At 37.2% G+C, this 26390-nt stretch overlaps 3 long non-coding RNA genes across 3 annotated transcripts in view; 1 reads left to right on the forward strand and 2 right to left on the reverse strand.

Annotated features, from left to right (window-relative positions):
• The window catches only part of LOC116419593, a 362614-nt gene that overhangs the window by 50964 nt on the left and 285260 nt on the right, over window positions 1-26390 (reverse strand). The gene's annotated exons all lie outside the window — the stretch shown is intronic.
• LOC116419686 overlaps window positions 1-26390 on the reverse strand; it is a 98735-nt gene that overhangs the window by 23796 nt on the left and 48549 nt on the right. The window lies entirely within an intron of this gene.
• Window positions 6316-18914, forward strand: LOC116419885. The gene is made up of 3 exons (XR_004230268.1): window positions 6316-7384; window positions 17966-18069; window positions 18557-18914. It is a non-coding gene; the product is annotated as an uncharacterized LOC116419885 (long non-coding RNA).

Below are 26390 nucleotides of genomic sequence, written 5' to 3' on the forward strand. Positions count from 1 at the left end.
GATTTCATTATTTATACTAATTTATATTAATTAAATCCCAGGTATGTTCCCTGTTTTCTTACCTATCACTTCACAATATATAATAACAGATTATTATTATAATTAATATCATTATTTTAATTATGATTAGTTAATAATTATAAATATTAACAATTAACAATTAACAATATTATTATAGCTCAGAGTCAAAGTTAGGAAGACTAAGTCAACTGGTTATGGCTAATAAGGGTGATGACACGTATGGTAATTTGAACATAGAGGACAAAACCTGATTCTGTTATTTACTATCTGTATGCCTCAGACAAGTCATAAAAACCTCATTCATTGGGTTTGATTTTCCTCTTCTAAAACTTAAGGGGTTGTAGCAGATGGTCTCTCAAGTCCTTCCACAATTCCACGATGATCTTAGTATTCTATGATCCTGCTCTAAGAAAGTCAACTCATTCTTCAGTGGCTCTTTAAGACTAGAGAGAGGGTCTTGAATTGCACTGGTAGGTGTTCTATCACTTGAAATTCCCAACAATAACAAAATCTCAAGTCCTGACTCACCCTCCAAAATATCCATATCAATTCAATTTCTTCAACAATCTCCTTTGATTTTTAATCACAGAACATCACTGGTAAGATACTAAGATCTCAGATTTTGAATGTCCTATAGCTCCAAAATCTGGCAACCAGGATCACACAAGAGCAGACACACACAAAGGACCTTTTCTGCCCCCTCAATATGGATCACTTCTGAAATTGAGTAACTTCTTGGTCTGGAGAAAGAAGTATTCAACCAAAAGCTTGAGAGGAAGATTATAGCAATTATAAGGTGATTTGATGGCAGCTACATGGAGCCATCATGTGCAGAGCACCAGGCTTGGAGTCAGGAAGACCCTTCTTCCTAAGTTCAAATCTGACCTCAGACACTTATTAGCTGTGTGACTTTGAGTAAGTAGCTTTGTCCTGTTTGTCTTAGATTCCTCATATGTAAAATGAGCTGGAGATGAAATGGCAAATCACTCCAATATCTTTGCCAAGAAAACCAAATTGGGGTTATGGAGGGTTGGACAAAACTAAAACAGTTGAACAATAATAATAACATAAATACCATCAATGGGTCTCATATCATTAGCCAGTCACATTTTTGTTGGAAGTAGGAACAATAAAGTTGCCCTATTGGTTAATCCCTCTTGAACAATTAAAATGGTCTCAAAGATCTCAAGTGTTCAATCAGAAAGGGACCTGAGCCACATACCTGTCCAAAGTCACACATTCAGCCAATCAGAGGCAGAACCACAATTAGAATTCAGGTGTCCTAATTTCCAGCCCAGTATTCTTTGCATTATATAACTCTACCTCCCCATTCTGTAAAACACAATTGTTTTTATGTTGTTTCCTCTAGGACTACAGCAGCTTGTTGATAGCAGAGACTGTGTTTTTACTTTTATTTGTATCTCCAGCACTTAGTACAATTACTCACATGTAATAATCACCCATTAAATGCGTACTAGTAAATTATGATGATAAAAAGGCCCATATCAATAAGTCTTATATTTTGTATTTTATGCACCTTCCAAAAATGCTAATTCATGTACCAATTAAAAATCTGACTTGCAAGCTACTATTAAGAAATATAACATGATGGAGTAATAAATATTTTATAATCAATAATATAAATTAGGCGCTAAGATGCTAAATTGAGCATAATTAATAAATGTTAGAGTTTAATTGGTTAAAATTATATAAATGCATATAAAGATAAACATTTTGATAAAGAATTAGCTGTTGAAAGAAGAGGTTGAAGGAAACTTTCATTTCTTGAGCTGGGGGAATTTTAATTTCTTGGCTTGGGCAAAAATGTTAATTTAAACAAAATTTCCCTCATTTTGGAGCAAGAATCAGAAACTTCAGTACCAAAGAATCACTTCAAACTTTTTTACTTTTCCAGGACCATGCAGCATCTCTAAATTTTTGCAAATCATGGAAAAGGGAAATTTACACAATGGGTTTTATTTTACAGCTCTAGGAAGTAAACAACAGAATCACCCCTTAACTGGAAAAAGGGTTGGCTGCCATGACCAGATCGATTTAAAAGATTTTCTATGGGATAAAGATTCAGTGATTCTACACGGCTAGATGCTTCTTTAATCGACTTTATCTTTCTACCATAAAATAAATGTTGGTTTAAAAATAAATGGTTCAGCCCAGGTTTTGATGAGGAAAAAATTGCTCTGGCAATCATCATGATCTCCCATGTGCCATATTCGTGTTAAGTTTTATGTTAACTAGCATATGTCTGAAGAAAAATAAGCCAGTTTTATAGAACAAAAATCCAAAGAAAGTAATTACTTAAGTATGTCATAATTGCTAGGATGTTACTAATTTGAGATGTGATCATCCTTCCCCCCCCCTTAATTCTCAAAATACCGACTAGTGAATGCTACCCTGGCCTCTTAATTGGACCCATTCCTTGCTGTGGCTGTTATTTTCTACTCCTACTACTTTATGCAGGCAATGTAGCAGAGAATAAACACATTCCTAATCCACTGGTTATGTGATAACATCTTTATCAACACTTTTTTTTTTCATACGCAGAGGGCTAAATCAATTTAGCAGTCCTTTTCTTGGTGACTTCTCACAGTTCTGAGACAAAAGCAATACACATACTTTCCAGTAATACACATGGTAGAGAAAATAGCTCCCAAAGAAATGAATGGCTCAAACAAAAATTTCAACAGTCTTCATTCAGAATGGGATGTAGTACCTTGATGCTTTGCCTATGTTTAACCAGAGAGCTGAATACTCGATAATGTCTACAAACAAGAAAAACAATCAACAAATCATTCATAGTATTTCCACTTACATTCATTTTCTCAGAAATATTTGTTTAGGAAAAGTTTTTTTTTTACTTTGGATACTAGTAAATCAAATTATGTTTCCACTTAATACATATATTTCATTCCTACAAGTCTTGAATTTTATAATTTTTTGCCCATAGAAGCTTAATAGATGCATTCACCAAAAAAGCCAATTTTAACAGACAAACCAGTTTGTTTGTCTAATCATGATATATTGCCATTATCTGTATCACACTACCTAAACCATGGGTTTCTAAAAGCCAAAGATTCTATTCTATGAAAAATAATGCATCTAGTCATTGATTGGGTGATTTTCTCCTTAGATTTAAGCTACTCCTTGTGAATAATTTAGCTAACTTGGAACATTTCATTAAATCTCAGAGCATAGAGTAAGAGATAACATTTTTGATAAATGTTTGTTAGACCCAGAGTAATATAAATAGAAAATAATAGCATACATTTGCACAGTACTTTATAGAATACAAAGCTTTTAAAAAATGCTATCTCATTTAATCCTCACAAATAGATCCATCAGGTAGTCAGGGTGATATTATCTCCATTTCATAGATAAGGGGCCTGAGGCTCATAGGGATCAACTGATTTACCCCAAACCTCATAGCTAGTAAGTAATAGAGCCAAGGCTCAAAATCAAATTTTAAGAATCGAAGGGAAGGGAAATTACTTCAATGGTTTCTATAAAGCATGAGTAACCCTAAGTATAATACCAATCCTACCTGAGTTTCAGACAGAAAAACTAACTACAAATCAGGAGAATTCTGGACTCACAGATTTCCCAGGGATGTTCCTAGAACAATCCTCACAAATACATTTTCTGATTTATAACAGCTCATACTCCCAAAGTTTCCACCCAGTCCTGTCACTCTAGCATTCATATTTGAACTCTACATTCATGTTCTGTAGGTTTTCAAGAACTATTCTGTAATCTGGTAGAAACACTAAAGTCAGTTTGTTAAGCAGGTCTTTTTCTGATTACCAGCATCATGTAGACAACTTGATGTTCCTTTATGTCCCGAGACCAAAAAAAAAAAAATGATTGTAGAAAAATGCTTTTCTTTCTTCCCTCAAAGTTCTCAGGCCTGGGAGTCATGTTAGCTAATAGCTAGTTCATAAGCCATGTTAGATCCCTGGCCTTAGAAGTCATGATTCCCCTGTGTTTTTTTTTTCCTGGCTCCCAGTTTTAAAAATACTGGTTTAAACTGATACATTTGTAACTTTAACTCTTCTACTTTCTCTAAAAGGAATTTTGTAGACTATTGGGACCCATAAATTTTTTAATCTATGCTATCAGTGAAAGTTAGTTAATTTTTTCCCACCAGTGTCCAGGTGATTTTTAGGCAATCAAATAAAGGAGGCCAACTGGGTGAGGGGGAATGAGTCCATCCTCCCAAATGACAAAGAATTAGAAAAGTGATTTTCATGTAAGAAGAACATAATATATAGAAGAATTGCACATGTTGAACATATGTTGGATTACTTGCCATCTAGGTGAAGGGGTGAGGGGAAGGGAGGGAAAAAAATTGGAACGCAAGATTTTGAAAACTTTCTTTGCATGTATTTTGAAGATCAAAAGCTTTTATTTAAAAAAAATAAAATCACTAGATTTCTATTTAAAAAGAAGAGGAAGAAGAACATAACAGATATCAACTGGATAAATTTATTTTCTACCATCTCCTCCTACACTCTGTAGCAGCAGTATTCATAAAATAGAGATTCACTAAAACCCAGGTGGCATGAGGAAGAATAAAGAGAGAAGAAGGGAACTTTGGATCTTCTATAAATTAGAATATCATCCTCAGAAAAATCTAAGGGCAGAGTCTGGTTTCCATGTTTATTCTGTCTCTGTGTGAGTATGAGTTTAAGCATGAATGTATCCTTGGTATCTGCACAATGCCTTATACCTAACGGGTGCTATTTCTATCTCTCCATATAATGTTATATATATATATATATATATATATATATATATAGTTATAGTTATAGTTATAGTCATATAGTTGTATAAATCATTCATTATACTCCCTCATCTTCAGCATCTGTTTTGTAGTAATGACATCTAAGTCTCCATATACCCTAATTTAATAAGATATAAATAGATCCACATATGTATGTATATATGTGTATATATATATATATATATATATTTAAATTAAAGTAGATGGAGACTTAGATATTCTTACTACAAAACAGATGCTGCAGGTGAGGAAGTATGAAGAATGTTTTACCAAAAAGGGAGGAGGAATAAACTTTATATCCAAATTCCTTTGGTTTCCATACTTCTCCTCATAGCTAACAATGAAAAAGGGGTCATCATTAAAAAAAAAAAAAAAAAACAAACTTGCTATAAAAAATAATCTTATTTTACAACAATAAAAAGCAAGTATATGTGATGCTATGTAGTTACAGAGCAACAGTAAGCTCCTAAACTAGGCTTTTTAGTTTAAAAATTTTGAGATTTAAAATTAAAAGCGGTAAATTCATAGGTTCCCTAACTCTTTGCATGGCAATACTCAGTTTTGTTGATCTGAGAGCTGACACTCTGGGAATGTCATTGCTAATCACCACACATGTAAATTAGTAGGAAAGGTGTCAGAGTCGCATCCATTACTAATCTCAAGTGATAAACACAACATTGTGAGCCAAACTTCTCTTCAGATTCTGATTTTTAGCACCATCTCCATGCCATGTTTCAAAGTTCACAAATGTATAAACTGCCAGCTGAGCCCGTGAAATCTAATCCTTTTACACTAACATTTGACAGCCTTATTTTAACCCAAAAAACAAATTTCCAGGTAAAAGTAAATTTTGAGAAAGGAGAGATTCTGGATATTAACATATGGCCTCAGACATTTACTAGTAAGTCATTTAGATTCTGTTTATTTAGGAGGCAGGTAGGTGAGTCAGTGGATAGAGTACCTGGACTAGAGTCAGAAATGCCTGCCTTTAAATGCAAACTCAGACATCTATTAACTATGTGAACCTAGGCATGTTATTTAACCTTTACTTATCTTGGAGGCAATTAGGTGGCTCAATGCATAAAGAACTGGGGTTGGAATCAAAATTATCTACGAGTTCAAATTCACTCATAAAGCATGGACGTTTTCTAGTAGTGTATGTGTAGAGTGTGTGTGCATCCACACAAGTGAACAACCAGACAAATTGCTTGACCTTTATTTACCTTAATCCATTGGAAAAGGAAATGGCAAACCACTCCAGATCTTTGCCAAGAACGTTCCATGGATAATGTGGTCCAAGGGGTCGTAAAGAGTTGGATATGACTATACAACAAATCTTAGACCTTCCTAAGGCTATATACCAATATTGTTTCTTTGTGGAAGTTATTGGATCAGATATACATGCATCTATACATATTTATACATACATGCATCCATACATATGTATATATATATATATTATATAATACACAAACATATATGAAATATGACTAGTCAAAACATCAGGGCCCTTTTTGCTTTAACTCCATCACGTATTTCAGTGACAAAGTTGAGTAAATAGTATGGCACTGTGGGAGAAAGGACTTTACAATTTATCAGTTCTTTCCTTTGCATTCTGAGGCTTACAATGCTTTCAGAAGAACAATCTCTTCTTCCAGAATGCCTTGGAATTTATACTGACTCTGCAATAAAAAGGAACATTAAGGGGCTTTGATTGCTTTGGGTGGCAAGATGCACTAGGCTTTCGGCAATAGAGCGGATTTAGGAAAGGAAAACACTAGATAAGACATAGGGATGAGAATTGGACTAGACCTTGGAGAGAGATGCAAATGGAGAAACTGAAAACCAGAGAGATGATTTATCCATCAGCACACAACACATAAAGAGCAGAGCAAGGATTTAAGCCCAGTTCTGGTGACTTCAAATGCAGCATTCTTTCTGCCAGGCCCTTTAATTTCCTTTACATTTTTAAAAGCATTTTCATTGTTTTTATACTTTGTAAAAAGAGCCTACATGCCCATTTTTAGTCCCATAACAACTTTGAAAAGCTTAAAACATGAGGATTAACAAGATAGATGGGACCTCAGAAATCAATGAGTCCAAATGCCAGTTTCACAGATGAGAAAACTGGGTCATGGTGTGGGAAAAGTGACTCATCCAATGTCATAAAGATAGTCAGTGACAGAACACAGATTTAAACCCAAGTCCTCTGATCTCAAATACAATGTGTGCCTGATTTCCCTTTACTAGGGGGCCTAGTTGAAAGCTGAATCCATATTTTCAGCCTCACCTAAACTGATAAACAGAGATTAATGCTTTAAACAAAAATACATTGTAGAACCATACCTCCTGCCATCTGCTAATCTAATTGGATCTATGCCCTACACCAAATGGTGAGCAAAAAGGAAACTCCAAATATCCTCTGGCTCCTAATCAATGGATCAATATGTTTAAAAACTGCAAAGAAGGAATGAGTAGAGATTCTTTCCACAGCTGGAAGTTCCATCTTACCTGACCAAAAGAAAGGATTTCACAGAGTATGGTGAACTCTCTCTAATATTGCAGGTCAGCACCTTCTGGGGTAGTTTATATTCTTAGAGAGTGTTCTGGGGGTGTTAAGAGGTTGTTTCCTGCCCAAGGTTACATATTCATTATAAGGAGGACTTAAAACCAGGTCTGCCTAACTTCAAGGATGCTTCTATATTCACTACATCATTTAAGAAAAAAACAAAAAGAAATATAATTATATATATGCACTGCTAAAAAAAAAGATGGATAAAAACTGGTCTATTTGATTGGGAAAAGGGAAAAACAAATCAGTCAACCTAACTGTTCAGCCTCAAAAAGATCAAAAAGTAAGCAGAATGATCTTTCTTTGGTCTTTTCCCCTGGGGTACACCACACACCATTGCCTCAACATCACTGCCTATTCTAGCCAAACATGCTGAAGCTAAATGAGAAAACTAGAGGGGAGAAGGCAGAAACATCCAGTTATAGGATTATTGCTCTTAAACTGGTTTTAATTGTTCACCAATTTTCACAAGATTTCTCTAGAATCATCCTGGTCAGTGTCAAGTGAAAGAAAGGAAGGAATGAAGAAAGGAAAGAAAGAAAAGAAAAGGAAGGACAATAAAAGGAATGAAGGAAAGAAAAGAAAAGAAAGGAAGGGAAGAAAAGATAATGAATGAAGGAAAGAAAATGAAGGAAGGAAGAAAGGAAGAATGGAAGGAAGGAAGGAAAAAGAAGAAAAGAAAAGAAGGAAGGACAATAAAAGGAATGAAGGGAAGAAAAGAAAAGGAAGGGAGGGAAGCAAAGATAATGAAGGAAAGAAAAGGAAGGAAAAGAAAAGAAAGGAAAGAAGGAATAAAGGAAAGAAGGAAGGAAAAGAAAAGGAAGGAAAGAAAAGAAAACGAAGAAAGGAGGGAGGGAAGGAAGGAGGGAAGGAAAAAAAGGAAGGAAAGAAAAGAAAAGGAAGGAAGAAAAGAAAATAAATAAAGGAGGGAGGGAAGGAAGGAGGGAAGGAAAAGAAAAGCAAGGAAGGAAAGAAAAGGAAGGAAGGAAGGAAAGAAGGAAGGAGGAAAGGCAGGAAGGAAGAAAAAGAAAAGGAAGGAAGGAAAAGGATGGAAGGCAAGAAGGAAAAGGAAGGAAGGAAAAGAAAAGAAATGAAGAAAGAAAAGAAAATGAAGAAGGGAAGGAAGGAAGGAAGGAAGGTAGGAAAGAGAAGGAAGGGATGGAGGGAGAGCAGGAGGAAGGAAAGATGAAGGGAAGAAAGGAGGGATATAGGCAGGAAGGAAAACACAAAGAAGGAGAAAATGAGGGAGAAGAAGGAAAGAAGAAAAGAAAGAGGGAAGGAAGAGAAGGAAGGAAGGAGAGAGAAGGGAAAGACAGAGGGAGGGGCATAATACTTAAGTGAATTGTCCAAGGAGAGAAGGAGGGACAGAGGGAGAAGAAGGAGAAAAAATTTCCAATCAACTTCTTTCAGCACTTTACAAACATCCTGTGTGTGGGGGACATCACACAATAAATACTGTCAAGTAACATTTACCTTCCAAAGCTCAAATTAATCAGAAATGACTAGACTTGGCTAGGCCCTCCTTTACTTGGTCTGCAAGCTAATTTTTATTTTCCATGCTGCCAAAAGATAATGATCACACTCCTAATCAATTAATGCAACACCTTAGCCTCCCAGTACCATAATAGTTTGTCAAAGCAATAGCAACTGGATTCCTGTCCAGTGAAAAATAGAAGAAAGACTTTAGTAACCAAAGGAGATGCTAACATACATACATACACACACACACACACACACACACACACACACACACACACAATTTCAAGAAGAACCAATTTGAAGTTCTCTTTGGGTCACCATCCACTCAAACCATTGCTTATGATACCCACTTTTACCAGTTAACCAAAGAAGACATTCATTGAAAGCAAAAAGGGCATTTAATCAAACAACAAAGCAAATAGCAAAAAAAAAAAAAAAAAAAAAACAAAAAACAAAAAAAAAAACATTACTTCAAACACACAGTGGTACAAACTCCTCCAGGTTACCACATTTCCACTGGGAAAAGACATACACAAACACATAAAAATGCCCAGATTTTCTACGAATTAGAAAGACTTATGAAAGACAAATGAAGGTGTCCGACCAAATAGTTTACCAAATTTTTGCTCAAGAATAGTGTATTCTTTGTCATAAAGAATTGTAGTATACTAGGGATGGAAAATTCACACCAGTGTGTACAATAGCAGTATAAGATTAATATAATTCAAGAGAAATCAGTATATATGTGATTTATCTGTGCTAAATTACATACAATTTGTAGCACATGTAGCTAAAACTAAGGAAAACCATTGTATTAGTGAATACAGAAAGAAAGGTTATCATCTGGAACACAATTCACTGTCTACAAAAATGAACATTTTTCAAGCTTCTTAAATATAATGGCTCATTTCTAGCTGTTTCAAGATGAGAGCTAGCCCTTCTAGCCTCTCAAGATTTCCCTGCACCAGGTCTCCAAATCTTTGCTCTATATTCATGCATATCTGCTTCTGCAACTGATCCAACATATTTATTGATTCAACATTACCAGTCCCATTTGGGTAACCAAGAGAAGAAGCCAATCTTTAATGATTCCAGCTACATTTCACAATAGACTCCAAAGGACACATGACATCATTTGCTAAAATGACCCAATCCAAGATTGAATGCATCCCGAGTCATCCATAATTGCTTAACCTTTGCTATGCTTCTTCCCATTATTTATGTACTATCATATGCATGAATGTATATCAGCCATATTTACACTTGGCAGCAACTTTTGAGAATGCATTATTCAGTTGGAATTGAAAGCTTTTTAAGATCATTTCCTGACCAAACGGACAGAAATGAAGGACAGAAAAATATGTTAGCTAAAAAAATGATGAATAAATACCTATTAGACTTTGAAGTGGTCTCCAAATAGTCTAAAGAAAAACTTGTTATTCCAGTTATTTAAAATTACACCAGACACACTACATGTGAAATTGAATTGAAAAAACTCACAGCTAAAAATGTCAGAAATCATTTTATCTTCTTATCAAAAATATTGGGTGACTATTGACTAGAGCAATTGGAAAAATATTATACCAATATGGAGAATTTGTGCAAGGAAGATCCTCACATGGTAGTCAGAAGAAGGGATACAAAGATACTTTCAAGGAGTCTATGAAGAACTTTGGAATCAATTGGGTGACATGGAAGATGTTGACAAAGAGTTGACCAGTACGGCATGGCACAGCAAGTTCTGTGCCCCATGAATTAAGCAGAAAGCAGTAGTTCAAAAGAAACATGAGATGCAGGGATTTAGCCATTCTCTACCCAAATGGTCATATGGACTATTTGGCCTTGATCTGTGGTAGATCATTCCAGGCTCATATTGCTCTGATCAGCCAGTCTTGTGTCTGGACTATAACACACTGATGTTATTTTGGACCTCTTCAAGAAGGAACGACAACATCCATTACCAGACTAATATCAGAGACCACTTAAGGATAAGAAGGAAGAATTGAACTTTAACAACCAGACAATCAGACAGAACAGGGTTAAGTATAGAGGAAAACGTCTACGGTGGGACTCTACCAGGGCTAGTTACAAAAAGATCCTGTATGATTCACTAACAATCTTTAATTTTTTTTAAGTTCATAAACCTGTAATTGTATATACATATGCAAGTGTATCAATGTGTAACATGCATCTATATGTACATCATTATGTATAGGTGTATGTGTATATATGTATTTGTGTAATATGTGTATTTGTGTATGTGTGCATTTATACATATCTGCTTCTGCAACTGATCCAACATATTTGTTGATTCAACATAACCAGTCCCAATAAAATAAATATCACAGTGACTAGAATACCAGATCTGGAGCCAGGAAGGTCTGAGTTAGAATTCAACCTCAGACACTTACTTAGTTGTGACCCCTGGCAAATTAACTCTATTTGCCTCAGTTTTCTCACGAGGAAAAGGAGGTGGAGAAGAGAATGACAAATCACTCCAGTATGAGATTACATATGTGTATAAGTACATGTATTTATACACATGTTCATAATTAACATTCATGTATGTTTATATATATGTTCATATATATACCTAAATATACATCCATGGGTATTATATTGTATAATACATACCTATATCTATGTCTCACATCACTGACTCTGTCTTTAATGGGTCAACAATCCAATAGGTTGGTACGACATAGGAACAAAGAACTTTGATACAAAGAATAGAGAAGTAAATATAAAGGAAAAGTATAGGTAAAGTGCAGGGAGAAACTTGAGAAGGAAGACAGCCTTTTTGATCAGCACTCTCAAGAAATTGCTGGTTATCTCCCCCTAGGCCACCTGGTATCCTCTCAGCTCTATGTGGCTGGTGCTTTGGCCTATGGCTTAAAAGGGACCGATTTGGAACAGGCTTCCTCTTATTCACAAATATGGTATTTAATTTCCTTTTATTTCAAATCTTATCAGGAACATTTTGCTCAGGAAGAACTATGTCTACAATTCATAAATTAATGTAAATTTCAAGTTATTAAAGTTTAAATGAACAGTTTTATTGCACATTGAATTTTTTTATTCCAGTTAAAACTTTTCAAAAGGCAACTTTGGTCAAAGTGGAAGTTGCGAAGAGTCATTAAACTCCTGTGATTTCGCCAATGTAGAGACTTCCTGGATCTCCATCTGTAACTTATAATCTTTAAAACTTGTTCAGTAGTTTCTAGTTATGTCCACCTCTCTGTGACCTCATTTAGGGTTTTCTTGGCAGAGATACTGGAGGTCAGTTTGCCATTGACTTCTCTAACTCATTGTACAGTTGAGGAAACTGAGGAAAACACTGTCCAGGGTCACAAAACTAAGAACTGAGACTGGATTTGAACTCAAATGTTCTTGACACTTTCTCCACTTAGTCACCTAGAAGTATCCTAGGGAACAGAGTAAATGATTAACTCTACCCACTGTGGACCTAGCTGCTGAAACTTGTTTGAGGTCAGATGATTTTCTCAGGATACAAGGAGTGGGATTATAAACCACACTTTCTGTAAGCAATATTGCATAGTAGATAGATTGTTGGGTTTGATTTTATTTTTTAAGAATTGAGTTTCCTTGGCTCAACCAGGTTGGAAACTCCAGGAGCTGCTCACAGGCTCAGCCTGTGAGTTCTTGATTTCTGACCTTTTTAGACAACCTAGAGCATCATCTCCCACCTCACACCTGATCCCAAGGGCTCACCCTACTAATGCCCAACTCAGTGTGGACACCCAACTGGCTTTAACCACAGCAGCTCAGAAATCCCAAGCTCAAGAATTCTGCCAAGCTCAGCCTTCCTGGTAGGGATTCCAAGCATGGGCCATCATGCCCAGCAAAGTACTGGATCTGAAAGCAGAAAGCCTTGGGTTAGAAGCCCATGTCAGACATGCAAGTTATTATGTTCCATTTTTTCTTCTATAAGAATAAAGATAGCATCTACTGCACAGAGCTGTTCTAAAGTTGCCATGAGGTAATATAGAAAGAGCATTTTGCAAATGTTAAAGCAACATAAACTACTACTGAATTATCATTATTTAAGCTTTTTATTTTCAAAACACATGCATGATAGTTTTCAACATTCACCCTTGCAAAACCTTGTATTCCAGATTTTTTCCTCCCTCCCTTGCCTCCACCTCCTCCCTTAGAATGCAAATAATCCAATATATGTTAAACATATGCGACTCTTCTATACATTTCTCCACAATTATCATGCTGCACAAGAAAAATCAGATCTGAATGGAAAAAAATGATAAAGAAAATAAAATTCAAGTAAACGTCAAGAAAAAGTAAAAATACTATATTGTGAGCCACACTCAGTCCCTACAATATCCTTTCTGGCTGCATATATCTTTCTCCATCAAAAGACCTTTGGAACTGTCCTGAATCATCTTGCTGTTGAAAAGAGCTACATCCATTAGAACTGATCATTGTATAATCTTGTTGTTGCTGTGTACAGTGCTCTTTTGGGTCTACTCATTTCACTCAGCATCACTTCACGTAAGTCTCTCCAGGCCTCTCCGAAATTATCTTGCTGATCGTTCCTTACAGAATAATAAGTGAATTATTATTTCTAATTCAAGAGCAGGACCTTAGCCCCCACACTCCTACATATACCACACAGCTTCCCACATGCACACAAATTTGTGCAAGACATCTAGATGTCACCTGACAAAAGAAAACTGGTCAAAGTTTGCGCTCACAGACATAAAATCCATATATTTAAAATTATGAGAAATTATTAGAAGTACAGTATATACATGTCCTTTAAAACTTATGTTCAAGTCTAAAGAAATGGATCTTGGCAGTTCTCCCTAGTTCTCGAGCCTGTTTAACAGAAATTAATTTTAAAATGAAATCAGTTGAAAGTGAAATAAAAGTGAGATTATTTATAGCCCAAGCTTATTCTTCAGTAATTATTGAAGGTGACACAGGTCTCTTTTATCCAAGGCAATTGGACTTGGTTTGATCGATTGTCTTCCCTTCTCATGAAAAGCTGTGATGATATGAATGGTTTTTGCTCAGATTCCAGGCTTGATGGTGCTTTATCATGGATATCTTGGTGGCCTAAATAGTGTGGGAGACAACAGCGCATAAATTCAAAGTAATAAGTATATCTGAGATAGAAAGAAAGTGAAAAGAGGTTAATGTCTCCCAACTCCTGACCCGAACTTATGACAGATTAATTAACAAAGACTTAATGATCCATCTTGAAGTGGGACCTTGTCTTCTCCTTCCAAAATCATGGCCATCTTTGAAGGATGTCTTTTTTGGAAGGGACCATTTGGCATCAGAGGGACAGTCACTGCCAGCTGAAGTGAAGGTGAGGAAAGGCAGTTTCAGATTTACTTTTTACTTCTTTTCAGGCCCAAATAAGTCAGGCAGAGTGATTGTCTCATTCATGGTTAGACTATTGCATCTCATTCAAGGTCAGCCTGGGCTTCCACCTATCCTATCCACTCCTGCTGAAATAACCTTCCTCATGCACAAGCTATTTCTTCTGGAATAGGAGTCAGTCTTTCCAGTTTAGTCTTCACATACTTCCAAATATTCCATCTAACTGTGATTCCATTTGTGAATTAATCTGTGTTCTCACTAATATTAGGCTTCTCTATCTAACAGCTCAATCAATCAACAATTAATTATTGAGCTTCTGCTATGGATCAGACATGGGCAGCTAGATGCCACAGTAGGTACAGTGCCAAACCCAGAGTCAGGAAAACTCATTTTTGTGAGTTCAAATCTGGCCTCAGATACTTCCTAACTGTGTGATCCTGGGTAAGTCATTTAACCCTGTTTGCCTCAGTTTCCCCAACTGTAAAATGAGCTGGAGAAGGAAATGACAAATTATTCTTGTCTTTGCCAAGAAATTCCCTATGGAATCATGAAGAGTTGCGTTCAACTCAATAAAAATATTATGCAAGACATCCATACTGATCTAGATGTCGCCTACTGGTCAAAGTTTGTGCTCACAGACATAAAATCCATATATTTAAAATTATGAGAACAAATAACAAAAGTACCAAATAACAAAAGTACCAGATCCCAGGAATTTGAATACAAGGATAAAATATACTCAAAAAGCTCACTCTCAGAGAGAACAGGATGCAAACAACCAACTAATTATCAAGAATAGGGACAGGAACCAGATCTATGAATCACTGGTAGAGGGATGTCCAAGAAGATAAAACTTCTTTTTACCCATGCATATTGTCACATGGGACCTTCTCTGCAAATTAAAGTCTTAAAGAATTATCCACCACACCAATCGGTTCAGTGACTTATCTAAGATTATTCAGCCAACATGTGTCAGAGGTAGGATTTGAATCTGCCTTCCTTATTCTGAGATAGGATCTTTATCAATTATACAAAATAGAAAATATATACAAAAGGAAATAAAAGGAAATTTCAATATGAGGATACTAGCAACCGGGGTGGGGGGGGGGGTGTTGGGAAACTCCCAGTCACAACCCTTGGATAACCACTTTATGTTCCCATTGTTTATATCCCTACCAGAAATCTTCTCCAATGGGAGAAATCTTCCAATGGGAAGCTTTCCTCTGATCCTCATGATGTTTTTCAGGCATGAGGCTCCCAATGGATTCTTCATGGGTTATCCCTTCTTTTCAGTATGGGTCCAAGCCTCATCCTATACAACCATAAGTCTCCTATAAAATCCTTTTGAATCACTTCTGTGAAAGTTATATACAATCATGTATTATAGCCACATAATTATGCCAGAAAGACATGAGTTCAAATTCTATCTCAGATACTACTGGTATGACCTTGGGGAAGTCACTTAACTTGTCTGCCTCAGTTTCCCCAAGTATTTGTCATGAGGATCAAATGAACATAAAACACTCAACATAGTGTCTGGCATATAGTGGGTAACATATAAATGCTAATCAATTTTTAAAAAAAAATTATTAAATGAGAGTATGTTATAACATATAAGTGCTGTATCTATTATAGCATACTTGTTCCACTAGCTCAGATCAACAGATCTATAATTATTTCTTAGGCAGTCACGGAGGTCAATAGATAGAGCTTAGACTGGCCTCAAATACCATCTAGCTGTGTGATCCTGGAGAATTCACTTAATTTCTGTTTGCTTTACTCCACCAGAGAAGGAAATGGCAAACCACTCCAGTATCTTTGCTAAGAAAACCTCATGGAGAGTACTGGTGTGTTATGGTCCATAAGGTCACTAAGAGTCAGACACGATGAAATGGTCTCCGGGCACCAAGCCAGGCTCTGGAGACATGATAACATTAATGAAGTCACCACTGCCCTCAAGAAACTTTCAGTCCATTGGGTTTCTCTGAAAAAGGTCCTTCTCTTATCTTGGAGGAGTGGGATGGTAATGATGGCGAACCATGAACACATGAACAGTTAAAGCTTATTTACTTCTGAGCATCCTTGCTTAAAGGCATTTAATAAGCTAGACTTTTCATCTGAGCTGGCCAACCCAGATCTAATCAGTGTCTGAATGAGGGGTAGGCAAGGCAGGTGGCTTCCTCCCATTCTCCTCAAAAGCAAATGAGTAGGAATGAAGGAGGTGGATCATGGGAGTAAAGCAGGTGTGGGCTCAAGATTTATTTGGCAAAAGAACAATGGGAACAAGGGATTTAAGAGAAGAATTGAACTAGTTTATCAAGGAGTTAAGATGTTGGGAAGAAAAGAGCATGTAATAGAGGAGGAATATTATCTTGGGACAGAACTGAGGGACTTGGAAGTCACACTGAACAGTGTGGAGTTTATGAAGCCAGATATGATGAAAGATCGTGATCAGGTTTTGGAGTTTCTGAATATATATATATATAGTATGTATATATATATATATAGAATATATAATGTACCATATACATACACATATATTCACATGTACATAGGTCTATGTATATGTGAAATCAGTGTCTCAATGTATAATCATATACATGCGATATATGTGGAGGTGATATCAAGATCAAGGGTTTGACTATGCTTGTGTGTAGTGGGGGTGGAGTAGAAGAGTAGGTCAATAGTTTGAGGGACCAGAGAGTCAGGAGATTTGAAGGAATATCAGCATGGGTGAGAACAAGTACAATGGAAGTTTGGGAGTCAAACATAAATTCATTTAGCAAAAAATAGAGAAAAGTCTGGGTGCCAGGTAATGGTCACCAAGATCTTGATCTGATGATAACCAAGAACTGAATGAACTTGAAATGAAGAGAGGTGATTCAAGGATGATAGGGCATCTGGGTGTGGCCACAGAGAGTAAAGGGCAATACAATTCTGCTGCCCTTCCATGGGAGTCAGGGGGTATTATGAAATGCAACCAGTATTAGGAAGAGTGGCCAGGGATGTCAAGCCATCAGGAGGAGGTCTAGTCTCAGAAGGAACAAGAAAGGAGGATATTTAAGATTAGAGGAACTTTATTAATTATGGAGCACGTATTTGAGAGGGTAGAGTGGAAAGGTCTGGATAGATCCACAAGGAACATTAGAGGATCTGACAGAAGTCGCTGGCAATGAGAGAGCAGATCAATGGCCTTGGGGAAGAGGGCTGGTTCTTCAATGGTCAGTATTATTGGGATGGGGAAAATGAGAGTGGGATATGCATGTGGTAACCCCAGAGGAATAAGTCACCAGTAGAGTAGGAGTAGTTTCAAGGTGACCACTAGGTCATAATATTGGGATCTCAAGAAGCCCCATAGCAAGCACAGGCAGGAAGAGCTATCCCCTTATCCCCTTTCTAATTCACAATTCCCTGTGATGTACTTCAGCCTGCTCCCAGTCACCAAGCACCCCTTCCTTTTCCCCACCAAAGACGTATCTCTTTCAATTCTCCGGAAATCATAGAAAATCAGAACACACACATGTTTAGTATTAGTAGAAGGTAAACTATTTGAAATCAGGGCCTACTTTTTTGTCTTTTATACCATTTCTTGGCTCATGGAAAGGTCTTTAGAAATACATGTCAAATGGAAAACAAAGAGAAATTAAAAAAAAAAAAAGAGACCCTTCCATGTAGGGGTATTTAACTTTATCTCTCAGGAAAAAGTCAACACAACTTTCTCATCTTTCCAGTATTGTTCCCCGTGAAGACACACACGAGAAATAGCATGAGGCAAAAGAAGACTAGCAAATAAGCAATGACCTTCACTTAGCCATCAGGCCTTGGATAATGTCAGGTAATCTGAAGCTCTCTCAGGAAGGCATGGGGTGAGGGAGGGGTGGGGAGGAAGGGGAAAGGAAATGGTGTTATTTATCGAGGACAATGCTCAGAACAATTTTATGGCTCTTTAGGGATTCCAGAGCTTTTAAAGAAGCCATTATTATTTGGAATCCCTCCAGAAAGCACTAAGTACTAAATATAGCACCTGTACGCAGCTAAGTCAAATCACCTGTTTATTACTCAGAGTGATGAAAACCATTTAATAAAATATTACTAACCTAGGGTGGGAAATATGACCAGCTTCTTCAACTATTGGGAGAAGGTTAGGTGGGAATGGGAGGGAGGAGGAAGAGAAGAAAAGAAAACAGAAGGAAGTGAGAAGGAAAAAAAGGAGAGGGCAAAGAAAAATGGAGAGGGGTATACATGCATCCAATGAGAGAGGCAAGACCAGAGAGGACCATGATTTTATGAATTAAAACAATTAAAGTTATTTTTTTTACTAGCCCAAAGAAGCAGACCTCCGTGGCAGAAAGACCTACATAGAAGCTTATAAATCATTACTGGAGTCTTCTACCCCAGGAGGTAAAGTGAAAAATTCTTAGGCTGCTAACTGAAATGACCCAGCTCCACAAGGGGTAATTTCCCAGAGGCCAGAATGCTAACTATATTATCATTGCTTCATAAGTGTTTGTACACTTTCCCTACTTGTTCGAGAAAAATAAAAGGGGAGGTTTGAGCTTTTAAAAGCCTACTGATTTCACATCATCTTGCTGCTTCTGCTATCGCAGCGCCCAGGACAGCCACATAGAAATATTGAGTACTCCAAGGGATGTGCCATCTCATCGATAAGGGCATTTCCTACTGAGGATGAATATCTTATCTATGTCTGTCTGCTCAGTCTGTGCATCTCTCCTTCATGTTCGCTCTAAAGCTCACCACAAGGAGGCATCTTCCAGTGTGCTGAGAGCCTTTCTTGCTGTCGCTCAAGGATACCAAATGGTCCCTGCATCAATTATCCCTCATTCTCCCCACCCAAACTTTCTCTCTCCTTCCTTTCTCTGATAACAGACTTTTCTTTAGCTGTTCTTTGCCACTTTATGGGCTCTATCTGCTCACATTTACCATAAGCCTTTCCATGGTCTTGTGGGTGATTTTCAATTATAATTGGAATATAAATATAAATGGAGTTGCAGAAGATCAGAAAAGAAAAGCCATCAATAATTTCCAATTGTAGACCTTCCCTTCTGAAGGATTGGTCCAGTCATTACCAAAAGTCATTTGGGAATGTCATTAAAGTCATTACCAAATGAATCTGTTCTTCATTAGACATTTGATAACTTGGCAAATTGTAAAAGGTTATTGGAAATATAATAGTAGATGACATTTATATAGTGCTTTGAGGTTTGCAAAGCTCTTGGCAAACACTGTCTCATTTTATCCTTACAACCAACTTGGGAGGTAGGGGTTAGTATTATCTTCTATTTTTCAGTTCAGGAAATTGAGGTAGATAAATGACATAGCCAGAGTCACACATGTGTATCTGAAGCAAAATTCAAATTTAGGTCTTTTTTTTATTCGGCCCACGGCTCTAGCCACTGTGCCATCTAGCTGCCCAGAAGGAATTTTTGTGTTGTTTGATTATAGGAACTGTGATTTTCTATTAGTATGGCACATAACTTCAAAAGAATACCCCCATAAAAATTCCTAAGTTGTTGTAAAGCCTCTGCTTGAAGACCTGGGGATGAGAGCGGAAGATTACGAAATATCTCATGTGAGACCCACAAACCAGTGGACTAAGATATTCTAGGTGTTTTTATCCATTTTTAAACAAAGACAATGAAGATCTAAGAAATTAAATTTCTTGCCCATGGTGTTGGAGGCTAAATTTGAATCTAGGTTTTCCTGATTCTTAAATGCAGTATGTGATCTATTATGTCACTGTTATGTCTTAAAGTTGGACAGAAAATATTCCCCTAGGCAGTATCATGGTATAAGAGATTGAGAATTGGCTTGAGAGCCAAGAACATAAGGCAACAAGGCAACCTGCATTTATTAATCACTTACATTGTACCAAATATCAAAAAGATATCTGGATGAGGATGCTTCATAGAAAGAGAAGGGGACTAGCTAAAGAATGCTTCCTCCAAGATGTCCTGGTTCTCTCTGTTCTGAGGTCTCTGAATGTCCAGGTCTCTCACTGGGCATTTAGAATCGACTACTATGGTTCTGCTACTCCTCTGGCTTGGGTTTTTCCATCCCCTGGCTAACCGGTTGTGGCTTACCCCTGCCAGCCAGTGAGCACCGTAAGGGCATACCAAAAAAACAAATGAATCAAAAAACCAAAACCAAAACCAAAACCAAAACTGTGCTGAGCATCCAGTACTCATTGCTTAGTAAGAGCAGGTAGGTGGCTCAGTGGTTAGTATCAGACTTTGTGCCAGGAAAATTCATGAATTCAAATCTGGCCTCAGACATTTCCTAGCAGTGTGACTCTGTGACATTTAATACTGCCTCAGTTTCCTTATCTGTAAAATGAGTGGAAGAAGGAAATGGCAGACCATTGCAATATTTTTGACAAGAAAACACCCAATAGATTCACAATTAAATTGAAATACATGAACCACCACAACAATTCCTTAATATATATTTGTCATAGTCCTGAATACAATAGGGATGGATTAAAGAATGGACCTGTGATTTTATTGAAATTAGAAACTTTCAAGTGAAAAATTCTCTCTAAAAAGGCAGCTTGACACCTTCTCTTATGCCTTATGGCCTTCTAGAGTTGCATGTAGCATTCACAGGTTAAATAACTTGTTCAGAGTCCCAAAGTTAATAATGTAAAAAAGGTGAAGAAGCCAGTCTTCTTGGCTCTAAAACAGTCTCCTTATGCACCCATCTTCTTAAACGGTGATTTGCAAATCTATATGGGGTCTTGTAGTTGAATGTGGGGATCATAAAATTATGATTTATTATCAGGAAATTTTTGATTTCTTTACCTTTTTATATACTTGGAGTCATGGAAAAATTTCTCAGGTGAAAAGGGGTCACACATGGAAAAAGTTTAACCTCTACTCTAGATCTACGTGCTTCTTAAAAAATAAACAAAACAGGAATAATATAAAACAAATAGTCTTTCTTCATTTCATTTTTATTATTTCAGCTTTAAGAAGGAGCACATAACTGCTGCAAATAAAATTAGAATTCCTTGAAGATGTTTCTTCCTTCAGAAAAAAAGTAGATATGGTCTGTGTATATACTGAGTATTCCACATTTCTTTTCTTGGCATTTAATTAGGGGTAAAGTAAAATGTTCAGGACTAGAATTTTAAGTGTTAGTTTAATAACCTTTATCCAACTCATTTCTGAATGATTTTCTCCCTCTCTGGAGAGGCGTCTAATGTCAAAAAGTAGTATTAAAGTGAGTCATGGTTACTGAAGAGGCCCAAGGAAGGCACATGACAGAATTATTAATTTGGGGAAAAAAGATGAAATATTCTTTTCCCTGTAGTGATGCTCAGCTAATATGTCTGTGAACTTTTCAAATGTGTTCTGATTTTCCACAACCAATAAACAATTTTAAGAAGGGTGTGGTAGGTAGAGGATTGCCCCTGAAGTCTCAAAGACCTGCAGTTCAAATCTCACTTTTGACTTATTCTGGTCGTTAAGTCACTTAACCTGCATGCCCCAGGTAGCTCTGTAAGACTACACGTAAGTTATAGACAAGCTGTTGACCTGAACCAATGGAGGGAGTTTCCATTTTAAGAGTACCCCTCAGAACTAAAATCACACACTTTTACTGAGATCCCTAAACAGTCAATAATGGCTTCCAGGTAGGTAGAGATTTGGAAGAAACAATTTTGGGATGGAGGAAAGAGAGGAGAGATACAGAAAGAAAAAGTGAAAATTAAAATAATTGTTTATCATTTAATGTTACTATTTTCCCCTTATATTTATGTCTTTCCTTCCCCTTCTCAAAATTCATGCAGGGTAGCAGGTAAGGGAAAACATGCAAACTTTACAAGATTATAGTCTTGAGTATGTAATTTTAAAAGTCAGGCAAACATTAAACATTATGAAATAAAAATGCTGACTTGCATTTTTGTTGTTGTTGTTTACTTGTTTCCAACTCTTTGTGACCTCATTTGAGTTTTCTTGGAAAAGATACTGGAGCAGTTTGTTATTTCCTTTTTTAGTTCATTTTACAGATGAGAAAACTGAGGCAGAGTTAAGTGACTTGTCCATGACTAACAAATAAGATTACTAATCCATGTTTCCACTGACTCCTTGGCTAGCACATTCTCCCCTATACTCTATGAATTCCCAGGTGCTATTAGTGGCCTTCAAACTTTATCAGTGATCAGCATGGCTTTATGGATCTAATGATATCATGAAGGTTTGAGCTCAAATATCACTCTGACAATCAGTAGCTAATAAGCCATTTACTTTCTTGACCCTGATTTTTCTTACCAATCAAATGAGGAAAATATGGGCAGTGGCCACTTAGCACTTCTGTGCAATTCAAATGTGATAATAAAGAGAGAGAGCATTCTGCAAGTAAAAGCTTTAGAACAATGGTGGATGGGCCAATCACATGGAAAATATAAGGGATAACCAGTGGCTGATCTGTGACCTCTTCTGATATTTTATACAATGTCAAGAGTAAGAAAAGGAGTTCCATACATGATAGTAAGGCCCCATGGAGGACTACTGGGAGAATAAGGACAAGTAACACAAGGTACCCAAACATGGATGAGTTGCAACTATGAAGGGACTATGAACTATGGAAGAGTGCCCACGTTAATTAAGCACCATTGGAGCTTCAGAGCTGAAATGTCAATTGAAGCACTTCTTCTGAGGATGAGTCTATGTCCCAGCTAGTCATCATCTTGAATTATAGTAGCTCACTCAATGGAACCTGTGTGAATTCATGAGGCTGTTCTAACCTTGAGCTACCAACTCACTACTAATTATCACACACAAAAGGTCACTGCCCATCCTCAATGCCCTTAGTATCCACTCAACATCAAAGGAAAATTATAATTTTTATATCATAATTCTCTTAGCTTGTCCACCAGCCCCCATGGATCTCCTTCCCTCAGCAACATACCACTCAAAGAACTCCACTTATTGGCTTAATGCATTTATTAAAGTCCAATAGGAAACATGATATAGTTGAGCAGGATCATTCCTCATAAAGCTAAATTTTCAAATCCCCAAGTTCAATCTTAGCTTCTGGTTCTTCCCTGTGGTGCCAGGCACAGATGTACCCAAAGGTCTTGGCAGAAGACAATGACCCTCCTTAACGTCAAAATGGAGAAGGGGAGCTAACTAATATTCTGGCCCTTGTCTAATATGTACCCAACCTAGTCAATCTGCTGGCCCTAAACATACACACACACACACACACACACACACACACACACACACACACAAATATATTATCAGATGCTTTCTTTGTGTCTTCTCTCTGTGAAGTACCCCAAGAGGATAAGCCAGTCAGAAAAAGCAAATGTTGTAAAAACACCACATGTGACCTTTTAAAAAGGCCACCAGGGAGTGCGACATCAGCAGGACTTCTGACAAACTTCCTTTAATGCAGTCTTTTCACCTCCCAACAGAATAGTGCTATTCAGTCCATCACCTCTTTTGCCCCCTCCCTCCTTCTCCTTCTCTCTCTCTCTCTCTCTCTCTCTCTCTCTCTCTCTCTCTCTCTCTCTCTCTTCTCTCACTTTGTCTCTGTCTTTGTGTGTGTGTGTGTGTGTGTGTGTGTGTGTCTTTCTCTCTGTCTCTCTTTGTCTCTCTCTGTCTCTGTTTCTCTCTCTCTCCTCTCTTTCTTTCTGTCTGTCTCTCTCTCTCTCTGGCTTTGTCTCTGTGTGTGTGTATCTCTCTCTGTCTTTCTCTCTGTCTCTCCCTCCTCTCTCTCTGTCTCTCCATCCTCTGTCTCTGTCTCTCTTCTCCTCCTTCTCTTCCTCCTCCTTTTCCTCCTCCTCCTCCTCCTCCTCCTCCTCCTCCTCCCTCCTCCTCCTCCTCCCTCCTCCTCTTTCTTCCTCCTCCTCTTCTTCCTCCTCCTCCTCCTTCTTCTCCTCCTCTTCCTTCTCCTCCTCTTCCCCCCCCTCTCTCTCACTCTCTCTGTCTCTCTCTCTCTGACTTTGTCTCTGTCTCTCTCTCTGTGTGTGTCTCTCTCTCTGACTTTGTCTCTGTCTCTCTGTGTGTGTGTGTCTCTCTTTCTTTCTGTCTACTCTCTCTCCTCTCCTCCTCCTTCGCTCTCTCTCTCTCTCTCTCTCTCGCTCTCTCGCTCTCTCGCTCTCGCTCTTGCTCTTGCTCTCACTCTCACTCTCGCTCTCTTGATCTCCTCTCTCTCTCTGTCTCTCACCTGACAATCAGAAAATCTGCAGGATAGACAGGTACCTACCATACATTGGACTATCACAGCAAGGGTTACATCCCAACATAAGAATAGGGATAAAGATTAGATCTGAGGTTTCTCTCACATACGATTCCCAGATGAAGGAACTTTCTCTACCAATACAGACTGCCACCTTCTCTACAGTGTTGCTGCAGACACAGAAAATGTCCCTTCCTTACCTACAGACAGCCATCTGTGTCAGAAATGGGGCTTGAATTCAGCTCTTACTGGATCTAAAGCAGCTCCATCTGCATTATGCTCCACTACCTCTATTTTGTCATTACTGAACTAAATCAATCCTACTTTATAGCGGCTGTAAGCATTTCAGATGCTCAGCTTCATCACATACTTGCATGGCCACAATTCAATTCAAAGGGACTTATTGAATGGCTACTAAATGTCTGGGACTGTGGTTGGTGCCTAAATAAGGCTGAATTATTCCCTTGTCTTCATGGACCTTCAGTCTTACATATACATAGAGAAATCAACATAGAGTGAAACACTCTATAAAGTACTTAGAGGGGAGCAGATCACCCCTCCAACAATTTTCTTTTTGTTCCCACTCAGGTACAGAACACAAAAAGATGTTAATCTCACTTTAAAAGCCATACAGCTATACTTAGATGAATTCCCTGGCTTCCTTCAAGTCTTTACAAAAAAAGGCTTTTCAATTTTATCATTTATATTGAATTTCATATAGTTGTCTATATATTGTTTCCCCAGTTAGAATTATAAGTTCCTCGAGGGAAGGTGCTGTTTTTGTCTTTCTTGTATCCCCAATGCTTAGTACCATTCCTGGCACAGGGCAGGTGTTTAATAAATGGCTTGATTTGGCTTAACAAATAGATAAAGGCATAGGATATGGGGACAATTTTCTATCATTATAAAGGAATGGTTGTTTTATTCGATTTTACCATCAACCACTGTTTAAATTCATTTTAGCTTGGTTCTCCTAATGAGCCCCAGAGGATGACAAAGATTTGATGAATGAGAAATGTGATATGTAAAATAAAATACTCTGTTCCACACTAGTGCCCTTAATATCACATGTAGCCCCCAAATGAACAAGTCACTGATCATTCTGTCCTCAATATTTTCCTTCTCTCAGAGAGAAAGGAATCATAAGGTGAAATGATGTTACTTAGAATATTTTTCTTCATGCCTAATTTTTTATCTTCATGATTCGCCTAAGTTTCTATTAAATGAACTTCTTTAATTTTACTTAAGAATCTACATGGTGTCGTATCTGTCTTTGTCAACATGACAGATCAGTGATCAGTGGTTCGTTTGATTGTTGGATTTCTAGGTCACTTTTTTTGTTGCCATTGAGACCACAGGATAAATAAACTTAACTTATGGAAATTTGTGTCCTTTCTTCTTCTGAGATAATTTGCAATCACACTGAAAGTAGAGAGAGAAAACTGGGGAAGCCAATTACTACTAATGCTAACGACAGGAAGCCTTTGCAGTTGAAAGCTCACCTAAGGGAGGAAGTGAAAGGAGAGAAGCCTTTCAGGTAATAGTCTTCTCAAATTTTGTCAGAATTATAATTCCTCTTTTTTTAAAAAAAAACTCCCTCCAATTCTCTTCAATTCTCATCCATTACATGGATGGGATATAAGAAAAACGTGGCAATATCCACACAGTAGAAAATATAATATAAAAACAAAAGACACTAATACATTTTTATGTAAAAACAAACAAGAACTGATTCCTGGATAATCTGTTTAAAAGTTTAATTGGTATGTCTTATTTTACATTACAAACATTTCCAGATTATACTCATTCTGTGAAAGGACTATTAAAACAAAACAATTAAATGATAGGAAAGGAAGAAAGGGAAGGAAGGAAGGAAGCAAAGAAAGAAAACACCTACTATGTGCCAGACACTAATCTAAGAGTTGAAAATTCAAATATAAGCTAAAAGAA

This window comes from Sarcophilus harrisii, chromosome 1 (genome assembly GCF_902635505.1).
Source record: "Sarcophilus harrisii chromosome 1, mSarHar1.11, whole genome shotgun sequence".
Taxonomy (NCBI): domain Eukaryota; kingdom Metazoa; phylum Chordata; class Mammalia; order Dasyuromorphia; family Dasyuridae; genus Sarcophilus; species Sarcophilus harrisii.